Genomic DNA, 20,136 nt, shown 5'->3' with positions numbered 1-20,136 from the left:
CCGCTAAAGCCAGAACCCAGTTTTCTCATGGGAACAACCCACATCCCAGTACCAGATGGAGGCCTAGGCATGTGCTCAAGGCCCCCCATTTGGACTCCTTTGTCTGCCACCCTGGGCCCCAACTCCTTTGCGTCTTAACTTTCCCCCTGGGGCCCCCACTGCTCTGGCCGATCTGGCCTGGCCTTTGTCCTTCCCCGGGACCGTCACCTCGCCTTTGTCCCACTCCTTCCCCATCCACTTATCTGCATCTAACCCACGGTTCAAGTATGTGATGGCCTCCTCGGAGGAATCAGAGAGTTCACTCAGGATGTGGAGCTTGAGCAGACAAGGGAGAGGCCCGGTTTTACAGGCAGAAAAACAATGAAATGCACTGAAACGTGAGCTCCTAGCTGAGGTCAGAGCTGGCAGGGAGGGGTGGGGGACAGAGAGTGACCTGCCAGACTTGATTTCTCCCTCCTGCCTGGTTGGAGACTGAGGAAGTCGGCCGTGGCGAACCATCCTGGCCCCTGAATGAGAAATCCCTGGGTTCTTGTCCCAGTTCTGGCACGGACTGAATGTGTCACTTGACATAGGTCACAGGTCACTTCAGCAATGCAGCCTCAGTTTCCTTATCTTTAACTGAGGGGCGGAAATGCTGGCAGCACTGTGATGAAATCGACACTCTTGCACGTTGCAGGTGTCGGCCCAAACGTGCAGCCTTTCTGGAAAATGCAATTTAGTGCTATTATGGTAGGAGCCATACAAATGTTCATATCCTTTTCATTCTTTGTTCTGAGAATGGACTTTAAGGCACGAGTCCGCATAAGGGCAAGTGTGCATAAGGATGTTCACGCCCACATTACCCATAACATGGAAGAGTCCCAAGTGCGTGAGAGTAGGGACGGCTACCTGCACAGCGGTGTCTCTAGTCCTTGGCATGCTCTGCCGCTGTTGAAACTGGCTGATGCGGAGAACGTGTAAGGAACAGTCCAGCAGTTGGAAAACCTCCTCCTTGGCCCCGCCTCCCAGCACACACCTGCAGGACTTATGTCAATGACAACGTCCCTCAGATTCTGATTCAGTGGGCCGGGCGTGGGGGTGGGGGGTGCCAGGAATCTGCGTTGTAACCATCTGCCCAGAGACTCGAGCAGAGGATCAGAGGTCCGCGTTCGGAAAGGCATCACCATGCCTGGGTTTGATCTCCATAGTGGCCATTCAGTTCTGGCCTGTCCTCCCGTCCATCCTGCAGCCGTAACCTTGACCTATGGAAGGTGCCAGCTTCAATGAGACGATCCCTGCCACCCTCACAGGATGGGGAGGGTCCCTGTGCTGACCCTCCAGCCTGCCTAGTTTGTCTGGCCCTGGGGAAGGGCTGTGGGCTGTCCTGGCCGTATCCAGCAGTCCCTGGCGATGGCATGCTGACCAGCTCTAGGGGTGAGGCTGACCTCTGCCTGAGCACGCTCTAACGCCAGTTTGAGCATCTGGAGGGTGTCAGAGCCTGTCCACTGCTTCATCCAACAGAGAAACTGCTGGTGCACACCCCTCCCCCATCAACAATCAGCCGCCCAGCCCAGCAGCCCATCCTTCCACTCGCCGGACCCCTCGGTATACACCCTCCCACATCCCCCAACACACCCCTGCACACACACACCTGCATGCACACACGTGGTCCTGCCCACATCTTCCTCATCCCCGACACTGCCTTTTCTCTTCCTGGTCAGACCGCTGTGAAGGGACACATGGGCCCCCAAGGTGTATTTGTGATGCCCAAAGGGTACCAACAGCGCGGTTGGGTGATGGGGCCCTCACACATCTGCGGGGACCCAGGAGGGACAGGCCATCTTTCGCCAGGGTCACTAAAGAGAACTTGGGTCAAGTCCAGAGTTTGCAGCCAGTGTCGCCTGGCCCTCAGCTCCCCAGGCTGTCTAGACCCGCAGGCTCCTGTCTCAGGAGTGTCATTTCACACCGCGGAGTTAGCTCTTTGCCTAGCCTGAGCTTCTTAGTTTAGTTGATTTTTGTCTTTTAGTTTTCTGGGTATAAACACCTCCTTTAAAAAATGGTATCCCTAGGGGCACAGAGTTTTGCTTTGCAGATAGGTCTGTTCGGTGGCCGTGCTAGGGAAGAGGGAGAGTGCTGGGAGCACTGAGTACTGAGCACTGAGTACTGAGCACTGAGTGCATAGCAGCTCCACCACTTCTCCTGGGTTGGTCTTGGGTAAGTCACACCTGCCTTCACTCCGTGTCCTCACTCTGCATGGGGTACAGTCCCGGCTCTCCCCGCTTCTCAGGGTGGGGGGCAGTGACGGCAGCCTCACCCACCTGACTTCCTGGCAGATGGTTGTCTAGTCATTGTCTTTCCTACTAGAAGGTCAGCTCCATGAGGATGGGGAGATCTTGACGTGTTCACCACTTTATAGCCAAAGCCTGGAGTAGTGGGGGTGGGGCACAGACAGGCAATTACTACAGACCTGGGAGAGGGAGGGAGGAGGGAGGGAGGGAGGGTGGGAGGGAGGAGGGAGAAGGGAGGAGAAACCTGCCTCCCCTGTCAGGTAATGCTGCCCCCTTTCCCTCCACTGCCCCCTTGGCCAGGTCCTGGCTGAGCCCTCCTCCTCCCCAAGGCTCCCAGCTCTGAGGTGACAGGCCCAGTCACCCAGAGCCCTGGAGGCTCTTGGCACTTTCTCCTCCCCCCACCGTGGGTGCCTAACTGCGTCACCCAATACAATCCACAATCCGAGAGGAGGGCGAGGCCTTGGCAACCCTGGGGCCCTGGGGCTGTGAGCGGCAGCTGGCTGGGACCCGGCCACTCACTCTGTCTATTGTACAGGCGGCCAGACTCTGAGCCCTGCCCAGAGTCCCAGCCAGGTGGGGTACTTTCCCCTAGCTTCCCCAGAGGGAGCACTTCCGGGACCCCGTGCTCAGCCAGCACCTCCCCTCCAAGGGCCCGGGGTCAGGGCAAGCTCTGGCTGGTCTTTCAGCACACCTGAGAAGCAGGAGGCAGCTCCAAGTATCCGAGCCTCCCTTCTGGGCCCCACTCTCACCTTCCAGCTCCCAAAGGACAGGGCAGCCAAAGGCCAGGCGGCCACAGCTCTGCTTCCCCGGATCTCCTCTGCGTGCTCCAAGAGGGGGAGAGTTTGGTCAAGGAGCCTGGCCCACTGCCCGGAGGTTCCGGATGACTGGGTCTGCCCCCCTCCCAAAACATGGTGGCAGAAATATGTGTCGCATTGGCAACCGGCAGATTTGGATAACCTTTGTGACCACAGAAAGGGCTGTCAGCGCAGAGCCTAGATCCAATGTGCGGGGCTCCTTCTCTGTTCCTGATGCTAAACAGCTACGGATTGTTATTTAAATCGGCATGTAACTGCGTTTCAGTGAAATCTGATCTGTGGATGAAAGTGATAGAGCCTCTCATCGCGGTAAAGTCCCTTGCGATAATAGATAATGGCGCGAGCAGGGAGCTCGGAATAGTGAGGACTTGGCGTGTCCTCGGAACTGGGAAGCCACAGGGCCACCTAGACAGAGGCTGGCACCCCTGAAGTGCAACCTCTTCCTCTTGCCCCAACGGCTAGGGTGAGTTTTCTCTCAATTTGCCTCAACATTTAAGTAAACATTTGTGGAGCACCTGAGAAGTGCAAAGTGGGACGTCAGATGGAGCCAATGTTCACTCTGGTGAGTGAACCAGAAGGGGAGAGAGGGAGAGAGGCAGGGGGAGGGAAGGAGGGGGAGACAGGGAGGGGGAGTGAGGGCGAGGGACACTAAGACCCAGACTAACTGCCCTAACCTGCTCTAATGCTATAAGTATCCACCCTGTCTAGTGTGGTATGATTATGAGGGACCCTCTCTCCTCTGTTTCACGAATTTTCTCTAATATGGGAGAACTTCATGTATTTTTTTCAAATATATTTCATATATATTAATATTCTCTTAAAGTCACATATTCATATATATGAATTACAAATTATATTTATATAATATAAAAATATTAATGTCACTAGAGTTCTTCTTCCTTGATTTCAAAGGCCTCCTTTCTGCCACTCACTCACTTTTTTGGTCTGCGTCTCAGTTTCCTCCGTCTGCCCTCCCGGGTTGTTGCAAAGAAGGCCAGGTAAGAAGGCCCAGTAGAAAGCCACTGGGAGTTAAAGCACTGCACCCACACAAGGTGACATCCTCGGAGGTCAGGCCTCAGACCGGGGGCGCTGGGGGCAACATGACTGCTGGGACAGAAAGCCCTAGATAAAATCTGCCCTGACTTGGTGCTCGTTCTCTCCAAAGTAACTGCTTTCTCTGGACGAGCCCCAGTTTCCATGCTTGTGCGGCAGGGTGTGCTGTGGGGATGGTGGCCAGTCACGGCCCTGAGCAGGCTAAGTCCTCACAAACTGACTTGTCTAAAGTGTCAGCAGGACGGACAACAGAAGCAGAGCCTTCTCAAAGCCATCCAAGGTACAGCATGGCCAAGTTTCTCTTCTTGTCTATTTAACGGTGCTTGCAGTTTCTTGGAGAGTGCCGAGCTGCCGAGCACCAGGCCTCGAAAGGCTCTGGGTCATCATCTCATCCATGGCCCCCATTGACAGAGGAGGAAGCAGAAGATCTGGGAGGCCGTGTGACATCCTCGAGGGCACAGATCCAGAACTAGATCCGTTCTGCCTGTCTCCCAGATCTGAGGCTCTCTCAACAAATCTTTGCCTCGCGCGTGTTTGCCAGGGGCCTATCGTGTCTCAGGTACACGCAGTGAAAAAGACACACGAGGTCCCTGCCCACAAGCAGTCTCTATTCTAGTGGGAGGGACAGTCAGAAAATAATTCCATGTAAGCAAGCAGTTAAACAAAAATATGCACGTGGCATGGGTGCTTTGATCAAAGGTCTGAAATAGATGATGGTGAGGGACGTTTCTACTTTATCCGTGGTGGTCAAGGAAGGCTTGCCTGAGGAGGTGATGTTTCTTTTTTTCCTTTGTTTTTTTAATGTTTATTTATTTAGTTTTGAGAGAGACAGAGAGAAAGAGAGACCTGACCGCGAGGAAGGGAGGGGGAGAGAGAGCGGGGGACAGAGAATCCCAAGCAGGCTCCACGCTGTCCGCGCAGAGCCTGATGCAGGGCTCAAACCCACAAACCGTGAGATCATGACCTGAGCCGAAATCAAGAGTCAGACACTCAACTGATTGAGCCCCCCGGGCGCCCTGGAGGTAATGTTTCTGTTAAGACCTGGCATAGGGGGAGAGTATGTCAGGCCAAGGAATCTGCACATGCAAAGTCCCACAACAGGAAGGACAAAGAAACTCAACCAGAGGATGGGGGCAGAAGGCACGGGTGAGCTTGGAGTGAGAAGCAGGAATTTCGCTGAGCCTCAGGGGCTGTGGCAAGCAGTTTGGACTGCACTTGAAGTGTCCCGTGATGTGACCAGATGCACGTTTTAAGAAGATTACACAGGCAGCCTTGTGGCCCTGGGCTGAAGGATCAGGACAGGAATGGGAGCAGGAGGGCCACTTAGGCGGTCTCTGCAGAGGTCAAGGCCAGAAGGGATGGTGGCCCAGCAGAGGGCAGTGGTGGAGGAGGTGGCAGGAAGAGAGTGGATTCAAGATCTATTTTGGAGATAAACTTGCGGATGGATGGATCGGCAGGGGTGGGGTGCGGGCTGGGAGGGACGGGGAGGCAGCGAGGGTGGCTCTGAGTTTCCCGTCTGAGTAACACTCAAACCCATTGCTGTGCAAATTCTCTAGGGAAGACTTGCTCTGGTGCTTTTTACTAGTCCACCCTCCATCTCAGCCTCCTCCTGGCTAATAATAGCCTCCTGGTTTGGTGAGAGTCATCAGCAGCTGGAGAAACTGAGGTACACATCAGCAAAGCAAACCACTCCTAAGAGAACCGGCTGTAGGAGCTAGACAAAGAGCCAGAGCTGAGCCCCAGAAGCAGCCTTTGGGTGCCAGAATTCTTTTTTTTTGTTTTTAAGTTTATTTTGAGAGAGAGAGAGAGAGAGAGAGAGAGAGCGAGTGCATGAGCAGGGGAGGGGCAGAGAGAGAGAGGGAGTGAGAAATTCCCAAGCAGGCTCTGCACTGCCAGCTGGGAGTCCATCCGACTCAGGGCTCGAACTCACAAACCCCTGAGATCATGACCTGAGCCAAAATCAAGAGTCAGACACTTAACCCACTGAGCCACCCCAGCGCCCCTGGGCACCAGAGCTCCAAGACTCCGGTATCACGCCCGATGTTACAATTGATCAAGTCCTGTGACCTTGACCAAGCGGCAAGACCTCTCTGAGCCTATTTCCTCATCAGTAGCATGGGGGGGGGGGGGGGCGGGGTATGAGAGGATCTGTCTCTTGGTGCGGTTGCAGGGCTGTAGTCGGGGGTAGACCCTCAATAGATATGTGTTATCTCTAGTTCTAGGTAGTACGGCTCATCTCTGTACCCACCTCTCTGTACATGTGTGCAAACATAGCCTGTGTGTGTGCACGCTCGTTCAGAAGCCGTCTGTGTGCTTACATCACCGCTGATGACCAGGCATCACTGAAGTTTCAAGTTAAGACAGTAGCGGGTTCGCTCACTGGGCTTCTGTTTAGCCCTCTGAGCCGTGCTGGGTGGTGGAAGAAGGAGCTTTCACCCTCCCTGGAACAAGAGTGAGTTGTGGGTTTGGAGGCAGATGTGAAAAGCAAGGCATCTGTAAGCCAGCCTGTTTCCAAGAGTTCTGACCGACCTGACCCAGGAAGAGGGGTGGGGGTGGGAAAGACTGGAGAGAGGAGTGGGGGGCGGGGAGCGAGAGGGAGGGGTCCACAGAGGGCCCAGGAAGAAGCCACATCCCAAAAGGAAATGCACAATAACAGATGTAGAGTCCGGCCAGCCCAGAGCCCCTTCTGTGGGTGGCTTTGGTCGCCTCCTCGGTCCCTTCCCCCACCCCACCCCACCCCACCCCTCCGAGAGAGACGCCTTTATGTTTCTGTTCCCAAGAGGCACCTGGCACGGAGACTGAGAACAAGGAGGCAAGGCTGGAGGGGCCAAGGGGTAGGGCTCTCCACTTTTTGCCCAGAGCCCTTCCGAAGGGCGTGTCCCAACTGGGCACACACAGACAGTGATTAAGGAGGAGGGGGGGGAGGGATGACATTCACTGTCCACTGCGGGGGCCCAGCCGGTGGGCTGGAGAGTGGCCAGCCCTTCCCCCCCAGGCTCTTGGCCGCAGTATCCTCGGCCCTGGCACCACCCACTGGCCTACTCAGACACTCCTTCGGGTTGGGGCTGGAGCCCTGCTAGGAGGGGCCGCCTGGGGGCAGGCTGGGCTAGGCACCGCAGCTCTCCCCCACCCCTCCTGGCAGCCTCCCTCCACCACCCCTCTGCCTACATCCAGCTCCAGCTGGGTTTGAAAGACGTGCTCCAGTCCTCCCTCCCTCCCTCCCCTGAAAGCAGTCCCTGCCCCTGCCCTGCGCTCTCTTTCAGCCAGAAGCTGCACCTATAAACTGGGTCCATCACACAGACCCCGACCTGCTGCTGTACCCACCTCGACAGCCTTCTCAACCAGGCCGGCTGCCCCCTCCCCAAGCCTTCATTCCCGCACCTGACATGCCTTCCTGCTCACGGTAGCACAAACTTCCAGAGCCGCCTAGCCTACCTCCTGGAGCCCTCTCCAGATGATCCCTGTCTTCCTGACTGTTCTCAGCTCCTTGTCTGCTGTGCAAAATTAGCACCCTGTCTTGATGGACCCTGCACCATGCGCTATGGGCCTTGCCCCACACTGGCCAACCCTCGGTGCTTTATCTCCCCACCAGACGTGAGGCCCACCCCACGGCACCCACCCCACCCCACCTCTGCCCAGGGCATTGAGGCAAACCCCTGTGGGTGCACGACAAACACTTCTGGACTGATACTGATTCCGTCCAGGTCATGTGGTGGCACTTTTGCCTACCGGGTCTGGGAGTGGAGTATGGAGTTACACATGATTGGATATTTAATTAGTGACTTTGTGGACAAAGGGATTTGACTTTTCGTTCTTTGGCTTGGGTGTTCCGGGAGTACGTGGTTTTTGATAAAAAGCTATGGAGTCATCCAGTCTTGGAAACTGTCCACCTGCCCTGGTTAAGTGCTTCCCCTTCTGAACTTCAGTGACTGATTCCCTGATTTAGCACCCCCTCCCCACCCTACTCCACACCTCCCTGGCTCTGAGACCCTCTGTTGCCTGGCACACCATCCATGGCCCTCCCACCACAGCAAGCAGGGACTGACAGACTCATCCTTGCCCTTGCCCATGGGTATTTACAGTTTTAGAACCACAGGGAGAGACCCTTCCTGCCTTCCCGAAGCAGTTTTGCCTGCCTGGTACAGGCTTTGTGCAGGGCGTGGCTCACAAAGGAATGAATCACTAACACTGGAATTTCAGGCAGGGGGCACCTGTTGGAGGAGATATTTTAGTGGGAACCATCTTCCTAGTGTTCTTGACCTTCATGGACTGACGGACCTTTGGGATTTACCTTTGACTCTGGGGTACTTTAAGGCTAGTGGCCTGGCCTTGGAAGAGGGGCAGAGGCCACAGAGGGCCAGGACCCCCATTGGTCTCCTTTGGTTTGTGGGGCTTCTCCATGGCACGCGGAGATGCTGATCACCAGGGAAGAAGAGCTCCCCTTGGCTCCTCCCATGTTTCTGAGAACTGCCAGCCTAGGTACCAAGGGGTTAACGACGATTTCCCCCAGGTGAAGGACAGTTCCAGGGGAAAGAGGGATGACAGAGCCAGGAGCCTCCCCACTGGCAGTTTTCAAAAAGGGTGTAGCATGTGGCTTTAAGGAGCAGCTTGGGAGAGGGTGCTTTGGCCACACCTCCCTGTGATTGGTGGTTGGCCCACCCCACATGCGGACTGTTGGATCTCCGGTTGGCATTTCTGAGTCAGGCTTCGAATTGAGACAAAGCAATGGAAAGCCTGTCAGATATGTTTGCTGTGGGTGAGCCCTGTCCGCGGGTGCCCCCGCGCAGGCCCCTTGACTCCACCTGGGCCAAACCCAGGTGGACACCCTGGTGGAGGGAGCTGCCGTTCTGTGCTTCCTTCCTGCACTTCCCTCTGTTTTATATGCCCCTTGAATGCTTGCAGTACAGTGTTTGATTTGGTGAAGTTACATTCAAGACCCTTTGAGCAGAAGACGTAATTCTGGTAATTTTATTGGGCTCAGGTTTCAGGCAAATGGAAGTAGAATTGCCTTTAAAAACAAGAGACACACAGAACTGAGTCAAACAATAATAATAAAAGGCTGCCCTGGTTTGAGAAGAGTGGTAAGGCATTTTGTGAAACATTCAGAGGGAAGAAGAAATAACTGAGGAGACCAGGAGAGAGGCGCGGGGGGGGGGGGGGAGTTGGGAATCCTTTACCACCCCTACTTTCATTTCTGCTTTACCTTTAGGAAAGAGCTTCGTTTGCGTGCTCTAAAGTGAAGCATAAAGCGCCACTAGTGAAGTTGGTCCTTGTCCCGCGCTTAGCAGTACAGGTGGACGACAGGGGCTGCCTGCCAAATACTTTGGTTGGAGGGAGGGGCGGGAGTGCTCTCTTCAAAACCACTCCTGGAATGGCTTAACTCGCCCAGCGCGAATCAATGACAACCTCCCGCCGGCCGCGGCAGGCTCCCCTGAGCAGCGCTGCCGCGTGGATCCCCAGCCCGGGACCCTGGCGGCGCTCAGGACACGGCCCGGGTACGAGCGCGGCGCCCCCGGGGCGGCCAGGTGGGTGTGCGGCGACCCGGCCCGGGCGGCGGGGCGGCGGAGGGAGGTAAGCGGGGAGCCCTTCGGGGCGCCGCGGGGACCCCCTGGCCCCGGGCGTGGGCTCCGACCGGCCGGATGGGAGTGGCGGCAACGGCAGCAATTTCAAACCCGCTTCGGGCCGGCCGAGCGCGCCGGGAACACGGGGGCCGGGGCTCCTGGGCTACCGGCGGGGCGCGCGGCCGCGTCCCTCCCGGCCGGACGCAGAAGAGAGTCTGGAACTCTGTAGAGCAACTCTCCTGGCTTGCTCCGTGCCCGCGGCCCTTGCGGGCAGCCTTTGGTAGCGGGGAGAGGGGACAGAGAGGCGCGAGGGCCGCTACGGAAGGGAGTGGCGGACAGACGCGGATCGTTTAAATTCCCTCCCTCCAAAAAACCTCGGGCTTCCCCGGGGTCAGATGCAAAAGTTGGGTTTGGGGGACGAGGAGCAAAAGCAGAGGCAACTCGGGGCAGAAGTCGAGGGCCGGACGGGGGGGCAGAAATTAAAGGGGAGGACTGGCAGGAGTCGCCGTTGCAAGCTGGAGAGGGTCGCGTCGCGATCCTTGGGCGGGAGCCGCTGGCAGAGGAGGGTGGGCGGGGGATCCTTCCCTGAGCTCAGACCTGGGCACGGTGGGCGGGACAACTCCCTCCGGGCCCGTGGAGTCCAGCCGGGGTCTCGAAGCTCCCGGAGCCTCAGGTGGGCCTGGAGACCGGAAGGGAGCGGCCCCGCGCGCCCCCACCCCTGCCAGCGCCCGCGCGCGCGGCGCCCTCCGGCGCGCGCGGCGCCCTCCGGAGCGCCCGGTTCCCTGCAGCGGGCGCGGCGGGGCCGGGGAAGCACTCCGCAAAGAGCCCAGCGCCGAGCATCCCGAGTGGGGGCGGTTTTCTCGTGCCTGTGGTGAGCACTCCGGGGGGGGGGGGGGGGCGGGGGGCGCCCGGTGCGGTTGCCCCAGTTTTTGGCTTGTGTTTTTCTGGCTGCGGGCAGGTGGGGCAGGGGACGACAGCGCTCTTTCTTTTAACCCTTGTTATTAATGAATTCCGAGGACTCATTGGCAGGCTGTGGGCATAACCCTTCCAATCCCTCTAAATGCAGAATTTTGAAAATGGGAAGGAAGTGGTTGAGACAATCGGGCAGTTTTCTCCAGATTCGATTGAAGATTTTGTGGGAGGGGAGGGGATGGCCCTGCTGGATTCAAGTTTAAGCTCCACTCCACCCAGTGATGTCCTGGGGGATGACAAGGGTCAGGAACCCCCTCTGGGTAGATCTCCAGGAAAGGACAGTAAGTAACCTGGCTGCCCTGGTTAACCCTCTTGCCCTTAAGGCCCAACCTGGACTGAAAGGGAGAGGAAAGCCGCTCTCCCCAAAACGGCTGGGGTCTCTGTCTCTTAGGGCTAGTGCTTGGGGGTGGGGGGGAAGAGTACCACTAGGGGCAGTATCTTTAGCACCCCCAGTTTACAGTGAGGAGGGACTGAGTCCCAGGGGACCAGCAGAGTCCGGTGCTCCTTGCCCAGAACCATAGGACCCCAGTGCCGCTTGGGCCCTGAGGCCACCAGCCTAGGTTCCAGAACTTCATGAGATTGGGAGATTTAGATCACACCAAGCCCCCCCTGAGACCTTGGGGAGACACAGACAAGACTCAGGCCTGAGCCACCACTGAGGGGTGGCCAGCACAGAGAGATGAGGGTTGCAAAGAATAGCGAACCTGGGTAGCAAGTAGACTGTCCTCAACAGACCTCTAGGAGAGCCACTCTGGGATCTGAGCACAGGCATTTTGGCAGCCAGTGATGTCAAGAAAGGCTGCAGATCGGAAGTGGTATTGGGGCAGGACCTGGTAAGGAGGAAGACCAGAAGAGCAAAGGCGTGGAGGTCACAGAGCTTTAGGCCTATCTTGTCATGTCTGTGCTGGGAGATAAACCAGAGAGGGTGCAGGCAGGAAGGAAAGGGACGGGGCATTGAGAGAGCAGGTGCCAGACTGTGCTTGGCACACATTATCTACTGTGAACCACGAAAGCTGTCGGGTATGAATGACCAGCCCCACTTTGCAGATGAGGAAACTGAGGCTTAAAGGGGTTAAGTGGGCTGTCCAGCTTATAAGTGACAGAGCCGGGAATCAAAACTGCCTCTTACACCGCACATCCTTTAGAATCTTATACTCTAGTTGGGGAGACGGGAATCACCTTGACATAAGTTTTATTTTATTTTTTTATATTTGGGAGAGAAACAGAGAGACAGAGAGCGAGAAGGGGAGGGGCAGAGGGACAGAGACAGAATCCAAAGCAGGCTCCAGCTCCGAGCTGTCAGCACAGAGCCCGACGTGGGGTTCAAACTCACGAACCATGAGATCATGCCCTGAGCCGAAGTCGGACGCTTAACCGACTGAGCCACCCAGGCGCCCCAGGAATCCCCCTGATATAATTACAGCACAACACGAAATAGTATGTAAGTGTTACACACAATATTAACTGTTTTGAACCTCGGTTTCTTTCCACTCCGTCAGTCAATCATTTACTCAACAATGACTGTCTTGTCTAATGTGTGATTCCAGGCACCCTGCTAAGTGCGGGGCATACGTTCGTAGCTGAAGTCCCCACCCGGTCCCTGGGCTCTATTCAGTGGGAATATAGCAACAGTACATCCTTCAGCGGGTATCGAGTGGATGAAATGCGACAGTGTGTGGGAAGGTGTTCCAGAAGCACTGCCCTGAAGGAGAAGCGGCAGGAAGCCTGGGTGAAGAGGACGGGTGGGAAGTTGGAATGATGAGCTGTCCCCAGGCTGCAGTCACAGGGACTCATCCCTGGCTCAAGAGGACGCTGTGGGGTGCACACAGTATCCAGGAAGCTATTGGAACCCCCCGTGGCTCAGATTATCAGCTTCCGGTTGTGGGTTCCAGTTCTGAGATGAGCTTTTAGATTTGGCACATCCCAGCTGGAGATGACAAGAACTCTGTGCAGCCTCCAGGAGGGCTGGCCCCTCTCTGGAGCAGGGCCAGCCAGGCTGGGAATGCCCCAGAACATCGCCCTCCTGATGCATCAGCTGTTGCTCTGCGGCCGGGGTGGCGCTTTCCACACCCACAGGTCTGGAGCTCCAGCTCTCTGACCATTCATCCGACCACCGGGGAGGCTTGTCCAAGTTCGCGGGACTTGGTAGCAAAGCCAGCACTGGACCCCGCGTCTCTCGGCCATCCGTAATCCTCAGGGCGGCTTGCACTAGCCTTCCAGGGCATTTCAGGGCTCAGCTGTAAAGACCACCTGCTCGTGTCTCCACTTCAGTGCCATTTCCTGCTGTTCCTGTCCATCTCCATTGAGCCGACCTGACATATCCGTCCTCATAAAATGGTGTCAGATGAATCTTTGAGACAGAGCAGCCATAAATATTCCTAGGACATTTGGCTTCTTAACTCTCCTTCCATCTTCAGCGATGTAACAGGCGTAAGATAACTACCTCTAAAATTAACTATCACTTTTGTGAGGAAGGTGAACTGATAAATCTTGCCTGGAAGCTAAGCCCACCTGAGTGATGTTCCGGGGCCTTCCTTCTCTAGAACTGACTTCCGGGAGGGACAGTTTCGATGGCGTTTTCCTTCTTCTTCCCCAGCACCCCGCCCCCACCCCCGCACCTGCTTTTTCTTAATCTCTTGTGTTTGGGGTCACGAAACCATATTGCATTCCCTTTTGATGTCACGGTGCCTGAATATAGGCATTTTCTCCCGATGTTGAGATTATCAGCCTGGAAAGCGCGGCGAGCGCCCAACTGGCTGTCCTGTTTGCAGCAATTACACAGGTGTATAATTGCATGGGGATGTTTGTTTGCTTAGCTCTTTCTCAGCCGTGCAGCCCTACAGGTTGGGCCAGGGACAGAGCTGTTCAGTTTATTTTCCTTTGGCTGGGAACTTCAGAGATGAATAGAGGGAGGGGAATCTGGGGTTGAGAGATGGTTGCCAAGGGCAATTTGGAGTCTCCTTCATATTAGTCAGAGATTGTGTTTTTCCTTTCTGAAGCTGCCTGCCTCACAGCGACTTCCACGAAGGATTTTTCCCCCCATCTGTGTGTGTGTGTGTGTGCGCGTGCACGCGTGTGCTTGTTCGTTTTTGTTTTGATTTTTCACTTGCTGGACTTCTCATGACTTAGCACAAAAAAAAAATAGCTTGGGGAATGGGGGTGATGAAACGGGGCCTTTAAACAATGCGTTCTCCATGTCATTGCTTAATAAATTTGAATACTGATAGACCCTGAGGTATCATGATGGAGTGAGATGAGTAATTCCTTTGAAGGGAGAGTTTATCTTCAGTGGATGACTTTGAAAATGGCCACATAATTTAACTTTCCCTCTGCACGTCTTGAGCCTGTGTTTGGAAAAAGAGGAATGTGGGCCGTCTTTCCGTCGAACTCCCTTTCGTTCCTTTGGCAGACCCCCCCCCCCCATATCGGGGCCTTGTCTGGGAGAGCAAGTCAACTCGGCCCCCTACCCGCTCGTAGTCACCCCTGCGCCCCCTCCGCCATGCCATGCAGGAGGCTGGCTAGGGAGAAGGAAGCTTCCCCTGCGGGTTAAGAGCTCTCCCCCAGTGGTGGCCTGGCTCCTGTCCACGTGGAACGCAGAATAGAGAAGCTGGCAGGAACGAAGCCTGCCCGTCCTAGGGCAGCACCCTGGGGCGGGATGTTCCTCGTCGGTGGAGAAGTGAGTTCATCCTCTGAACAAACTGAGTGAAACAACACTGAGACTCCAACCTGGAAAAGTTGCCTAATAATAGAGTACACAGTCTATGTCGGCGTTTTCAAATTAGATACAAACCAGAAGCAAATGTGCACGTGACCCACCCACATGATGTCATAGAGCCGAACTTGGCACACTCATACGCCCAGGGCTCTTGCTTTCTTGGCTATGGATTCTGGCTGACGATTCTGTTACTGTTCAGTGGTCTCTGGAGTTAACAGGTCGGCCCGTTGGTCTTTGTGAAGTTACAGGTAAAGACCACGGGAGAGGTGACCGTGACACCAGTTTGTGTTGACGCTGGCCTTCCTTAAGCCTTAGGGAAGTCAGGCCTTAGGGAAGTCTAGCGGAGGATGCATCCGTTAAGCAGAGCTTGAATGATGGTAAATTTTCTAAGTTCTTAACAATAACACCTTTATTGAGATATAATTAATGTACCACACAATTCACTCGTTTAAAGGTACAGAATTCACTGGCTTTTAGTATATTCACGTATGTGCAGCCATCACCGCAGTCAATTCTGGAACATTTTCATCATGCACAAAAGAACTCTGTACCCATTAGCGGTCACTCCTCATTTGACCTCAACTCCCCAGTTCTAGGTCACCAACAATCTACTTCTTGTCTCTAAACAGATTTGCCTACTCTGGACATTTCCTATCAATGGGATCGTGTAGTATGTGACCTTTCGTGACTGGCTTCTTTCACTTTGCGTAATGTTTTCAAGGTCCATCCATTTGTAGCACGTATCCGTGCTTTATTCCTTTGTGTTTGTGAATGATATTCCTTATGGGGGGGTATACCACGTTTTATTTCTGTATTCATCAGGGGTGGTTGCTCGTTTCCGTGTTCAGCTCTTGTAAATAATGCCGACGCGAACATCTGCGCACGAGGTTTTGTGTGGACCTAGGTTAGCATTTCTCTCGGGTGTTTACCTGGCGGTGGAAGTGCTGGGTCATACGGTATCTCCACGTCTTACCTTCTGGGAAACTGCCAGACCGATTTTCCCAGCGGCCGCCCCACTTTACATTCCCACCAGCAGTACGTGACGATCCCAGACTCTTCTCCACATCTTTGCCAACGCTTGTTGGTAGTATCTGCCTTTTTTATTGTAGCCGTCGTACCTTCTAAGGGTTTGTGTGCTCAAAGAAGCACCACCCAGGAAGTATTCTGGATTCAGCTCAGTCACATTTGTTTGCCATTCTTACAGTGAGAGCCATTTCGACTTCCGGATCGTCCTGCATGGCTGGGGTTTCCTCTGCGTGTCTGGATTCCCTTCCGGTTTTCCCTGTATGTTTCGGTAGAACAGTTCAGGGTCCCACAGTATGACACGGGGCTTGGTGCTCTCATTCTCTTTCCCAAAGAGAATGCTCGAATGCTCCAGAGAGCTGGCGGTGGGGTCGGCTACCTCAGCCCCACTCTCTCCAGCTACAGCTGCTGATGGGAAAGCCAGGCCTTGGGAAGGGAAGAAACTGACCTAATGGAAGTGAATGTGGACAAGCTATTCAATGTTTGGGGCTTTGAATGGAGACTTCACCAAGATCCTGGCCTTTTTACTCCATTGGATGACCCCTTTGGGACCACAAAGAAAGTTGGAGAGCTCTGACATCTTAACCGGGCGATGCAAGGCTGCCTTCTTGCTTGCTTGCTGGGGCCCTGAGCCACCAGCAAGGCCCACAGATTCATCCACAGTTGCTTGGTGTGGCTTAGCGCTCCATTTCACACTGGGGCTTCAGCTCCGTGATGAAATCGTTTTATCCCATTTTCATACCTGTGGGACTGGCTGGGGTAACACTCTGAACAAAGATACATTTGAGCTGAGAGAGACGGAGAAACTCACCTAGCTTGAAAGACTGCCAAAGATTACAAAAAATTACCTGTTCCCCAGAACATAACTGCCGTGCTGGTCAGTGGCCATCCTGGGGCACCGTGTTCAATACAAGTAAGCCTCAGTACCAGAAATTCATTCCTGTAACTTCTGGGAAGTCACTGTCATGGACTTTGGCCGGTATGACCCCAGGAGCAGCTTGGGTCAGGCTCTGCTACGAATTTGCCCCTCACCTTCAAACCAGTGCGTAATGCAGCGGCCCCGAAACCTGATTAGAGGTGATCGCCTATGAAACCTTTGAACAGATTACAGGTGCCCCGGGCCCCACCCAGGAAGTACTGAAGAGGAAACCAGTTGTAGGAAAGATGTTTATGATGGAGGCTGAGAACACAGGTTGGCCTTTCTGGGCCTGGGTTTCCATTTTCTTTTCTTTTCTTTTTTTTTTTTTTTCAACGCTTATTTATTTTTGGGACAGAGAGAGACAGAGCATGAACGGGGGAGGGGCAGAGAGAGAGGGAGACACAGAATCGGAAAGAGGCTCCAGGCTCTGAGCCATCAGCCCAGAGCCTGACGCGGGGCTCAAACACACGGACCGCGAGATCGTGACCTGGCTGAAGTCGGACGCTTAACCGACTGCGCCACCCAGGCGCCCCAAGGGGTTTCCATTTTCAAAATGAGAAACGGGACTAGATTGGTGTTCTTCAAAGGGATTCACCGCGCTGATCCAAAAACAGTTGTGCGTGTGTCTCGTCTTGCACAAAATTTTATTTGTACCAGGCGGCTTCTGCGGCTGAAGAAAAATTCAAAGGGCCCTCGAGTAGATGGTTCCTGACCTTCATCTATGACAATCCTGAGCATCACCTTCTCAGAGGACCATTGTCTCAACTTCTCAGAGGGGGGTATAGGAGGAGGAGTTGATAGCTGCTTGCTAATGGAGTCGTGCTCCATAGGGGCCCAGGCTGCCCTGGCTGGCGGAGTGCACAGCTGTGACATGGAAGAATTCTACCCAGCACCCCTTTCTTCTCCCAACCCCCGTGATGGCATCCTACCCGCTTGCCTTGAAGCACCCAGGATTTTCCTCCCCTATTTCTACTACTATGTCTAATGGCCCAGCGTGTCCTTCACTCACTTATCCATTCACTTAACCAACATTTCCCAAATACCCCCTACAGGTACCAGATGGACTGCCACTCCATCTTGGCCCTCAGTAGGCCAGCACATCTTAACCAGACAGGCAGCCTGAGGCTGATCGCCGGAGGGGCAATTTCAGGGCTCCTTGATTTGGATGCAGCAGCGTTTTGGAGAGGCCCAAATTCCTGGCACGTAGGTAGGGCGACCCCACCTCCAGCCCTGTGTACGAGCTCTGCCTCCCAGCCCTCCCCGCGCTGAGGCTCTGCCCTCATCTGGCTGCTGGGAAAATGCTTCTGTCATCCCGGGGGGCTCAGCCAGAGACGTGCCCTCCTCCTCAACTCCCACCTGCACGGAGCCTGGCAGGCGGAGGAGGGGAGGGGAGGGCTGCTTTCCTCCGAGATCTGAGCTCCGTGCTCCAGCCCTTGGCTCCCACCCCGTAACCCTGACTGGACAATTCACAGGACAGCTGTGCTCCAAGACTGAAATAATCACTGTTTATGAAAGCCGTTGCAGGGAGGGGGCGCAGGCGGAGGAGGGAAGGAAGGGTCGCATTTCTGCCTTCCAACAAGAGAGGCCAGGTGAGGCCCAGAGCCCTCTCCCTCCCTTGCGCGTGAATGCACACACCGATGACGACACTAGGACATGAGAGCCCTGCTTTAGGGTGCTTTGAGAGATTTTTGTTTTGTTTTGTTTTCTAATGAAGAACCTTGAAGGCTCATTTGAATAGGGATTAATGTCTCTGTGGTCTGGACCTGCAGAGAAGGAGAAATTCTAGAAGGGTAGAAGTTGCAATAAAAGGAAGCAGGCTTGGTCTGCCACCTCCCACTGATCGGCGAGGCCTCCTTGGTTGGGGACACGTGTTTGAGGCAGATTTCTGGGCATTGCTGTATTTTCCTTTGGACTGTGTGTGTGTGCATGCCTCTGTGTGTGTGTGTGTGTGTGTGTGTGTGTGTCCCCTCGGTGAACTCCACACTAAGAATACCGACTGCCTAAGCTGTGAGTTTTCAACCAGGTGACAAGGACCAGTTATGAAGCCTCCCTGAGTGTCTTCAACCGCTAACTTGTCATCACTCCATTTTGGCAATTTTTGTGGAGGGCAGCGAAACAGGCATTTACTGTAGACTTTTTTTTTCCCCTGGTACTTCCATGCTCTTCTTTCAAAGTTCAAATTCCTCTACCTCCTGGGGTCTGCCCAGCTGGAATTATTCTGTGTGCCCAAGTCACCCCACAGCCCCCCCCCTCTTAGCACCCCTGCAAAAACTCTCACTCAGTCCTCTCTTTCCGATGATCTGACCCAGTTGTTAGGAGATAGCCGGTGTTTTGTGCTAATTTACGTCAAGGTGTAGAAAACACTGGGTGCCAAGTGACCCCCTCTGCGGGGCGTCTGTCTTTGAAAGAGGGGGCTCACCAGCCCACATTTCTAATGGTGGCATGGCGATAAGGCAGAATAAATAACGCTGGGCAGAGCACGGGGCGGTTCATGTGGGAATGGGGACATCCGTGCTGGAACTACTTCAATCAAGCGACTTTGGTCCCTGCTTGTGATGCCTGGGCACAGAGGTGGCCTGGGGAGGGGGGCGGGGCATGAGTTGAGAGGAGGGTGAGTGACCGGAAGGAGGGTACCCTAGGGTGCACCGCAGGGAGAGCTGGGCAGGTGACGATGGTTTCCCTGTCTGTAGGCCAGGAGGTTGCTTCAAGGTAACGCTGAGGGTCACCCATCTGGCCCAGAAAAGCTGGGAAAAAATGAGTGAATGCAAAGATGGAGCTAAGGGGTGCTTGGGCCTTGGGGCAATGGGCCCCGTAGCTGGCCCCGTGCACATCCAGCTCTGGGGTTCTCAACTCGGAGGCTCCTCCTCCCCACCCTCTTCCTGTCGGGATTCTCTGCTGAGGGGTGCATCCCTACACCATCTCTGCCCTCCCTCCACCCCACTCCCGTGGTGCACCCTCTGAGTGAACCTGGCCTCCAGCTCTTAGAAGTTTTTCCAATAACATGGCGGTGAACTCTTTGCAGACCCAGGCAGAGGAGAGAGCCTGGGCGTCGGCCAACCCAGAGCCTGAGTCCATGCTGGGTTGAAAGGCCCAGGCCAAGTGAGCCTCATGTGGAGGGAGCCAGGAGAGGATGGGTGGGGCCCTGGGAGGAGAAACTTCCCTGCAATCGGAGGGGCCATGATAGGTGATACCTAACCAGCAAGGGCAGAAGTGGCCAGACCCTGAGTGGCCCTAGAAAGGACAGGGAGGCAGCTCTCTGGCCCTCACCTTTCAAAGGTGATCATCCATACACCCAGTTAAGACCAGAACTTGAAAATGAAGCAAGATGCTATAGAATCAAGTGTCACGCTCAGCTGAGTGGTCCGGAAAGATAGCGCCATTCAGGGTCAGAGCAGTGGGTGAGGGGCAGGGCACTCAGGAGAGGCTTCACCAAGGTGCTCTGAGCTGGGACTGAGGGTGAAACAGCGTGGCACAGCCTTGTAGCACATAGGCTCTGGAGTCAGGGCCGGGTTTAAGCCCCAGCTCTGTCATTTACAGTCTCTGTGGCCTTGGGCTTGTAACTTAACCTCCCTGTGCTGCACTTTCCCCATGTGTAAGATGGGAAGGAAACCTCACCGGGTTGCCATGAGGACTGAACGAGGGAACTCCTCCGTGCCCAGCCTCTACGTGTTGGCCGTCACCATTTGGGCGGGATGAATGGCGATGCATCACAACGGCCCATTCCAGGCAGGTGGGAGCAGGTGACACGAGCATTTGGCCAGGATCTCCCCTGGAGGCGGGAACTGTCTGAGATTTTGGAAAGAAGCTGAGC

The 20,136-nt window shown here is 54.9% G+C and overlaps 1 protein-coding gene across 5 annotated transcripts in view; it reads left to right on the top strand.

Annotated features, from left to right (window-relative positions):
* The window catches only part of ZBTB7C (zinc finger and BTB domain containing 7C), a 353,165-nt gene that overhangs the window by 233,293 nt on the left and 99,736 nt on the right, over positions 1 to 20,136 (top strand). Inside the window, exon 1 of one of the 5 annotated variants that reach the window (XM_047828761.1) lies at positions 9,560 to 9,660. The exons of the other annotated variants lie outside the window; for them this stretch is intronic. The gene's annotated coding sequence lies outside the window, so the exon portion shown is untranslated. Of the gene's footprint in view, positions 1 to 9,559; positions 9,661 to 20,136 lie in introns of those variants that run through there. 5 annotated transcript variants of the gene reach the window in all.

The sequence above is a fragment of the Prionailurus viverrinus genome, chromosome D3 (assembly GCF_022837055.1).
Source record: "Prionailurus viverrinus isolate Anna chromosome D3, UM_Priviv_1.0, whole genome shotgun sequence".
NCBI classification, from domain to species: Eukaryota; Metazoa; Chordata; class Mammalia; order Carnivora; family Felidae; genus Prionailurus; species Prionailurus viverrinus.
This window is presented reverse-complemented; position numbering and strand designations above follow the sequence as displayed.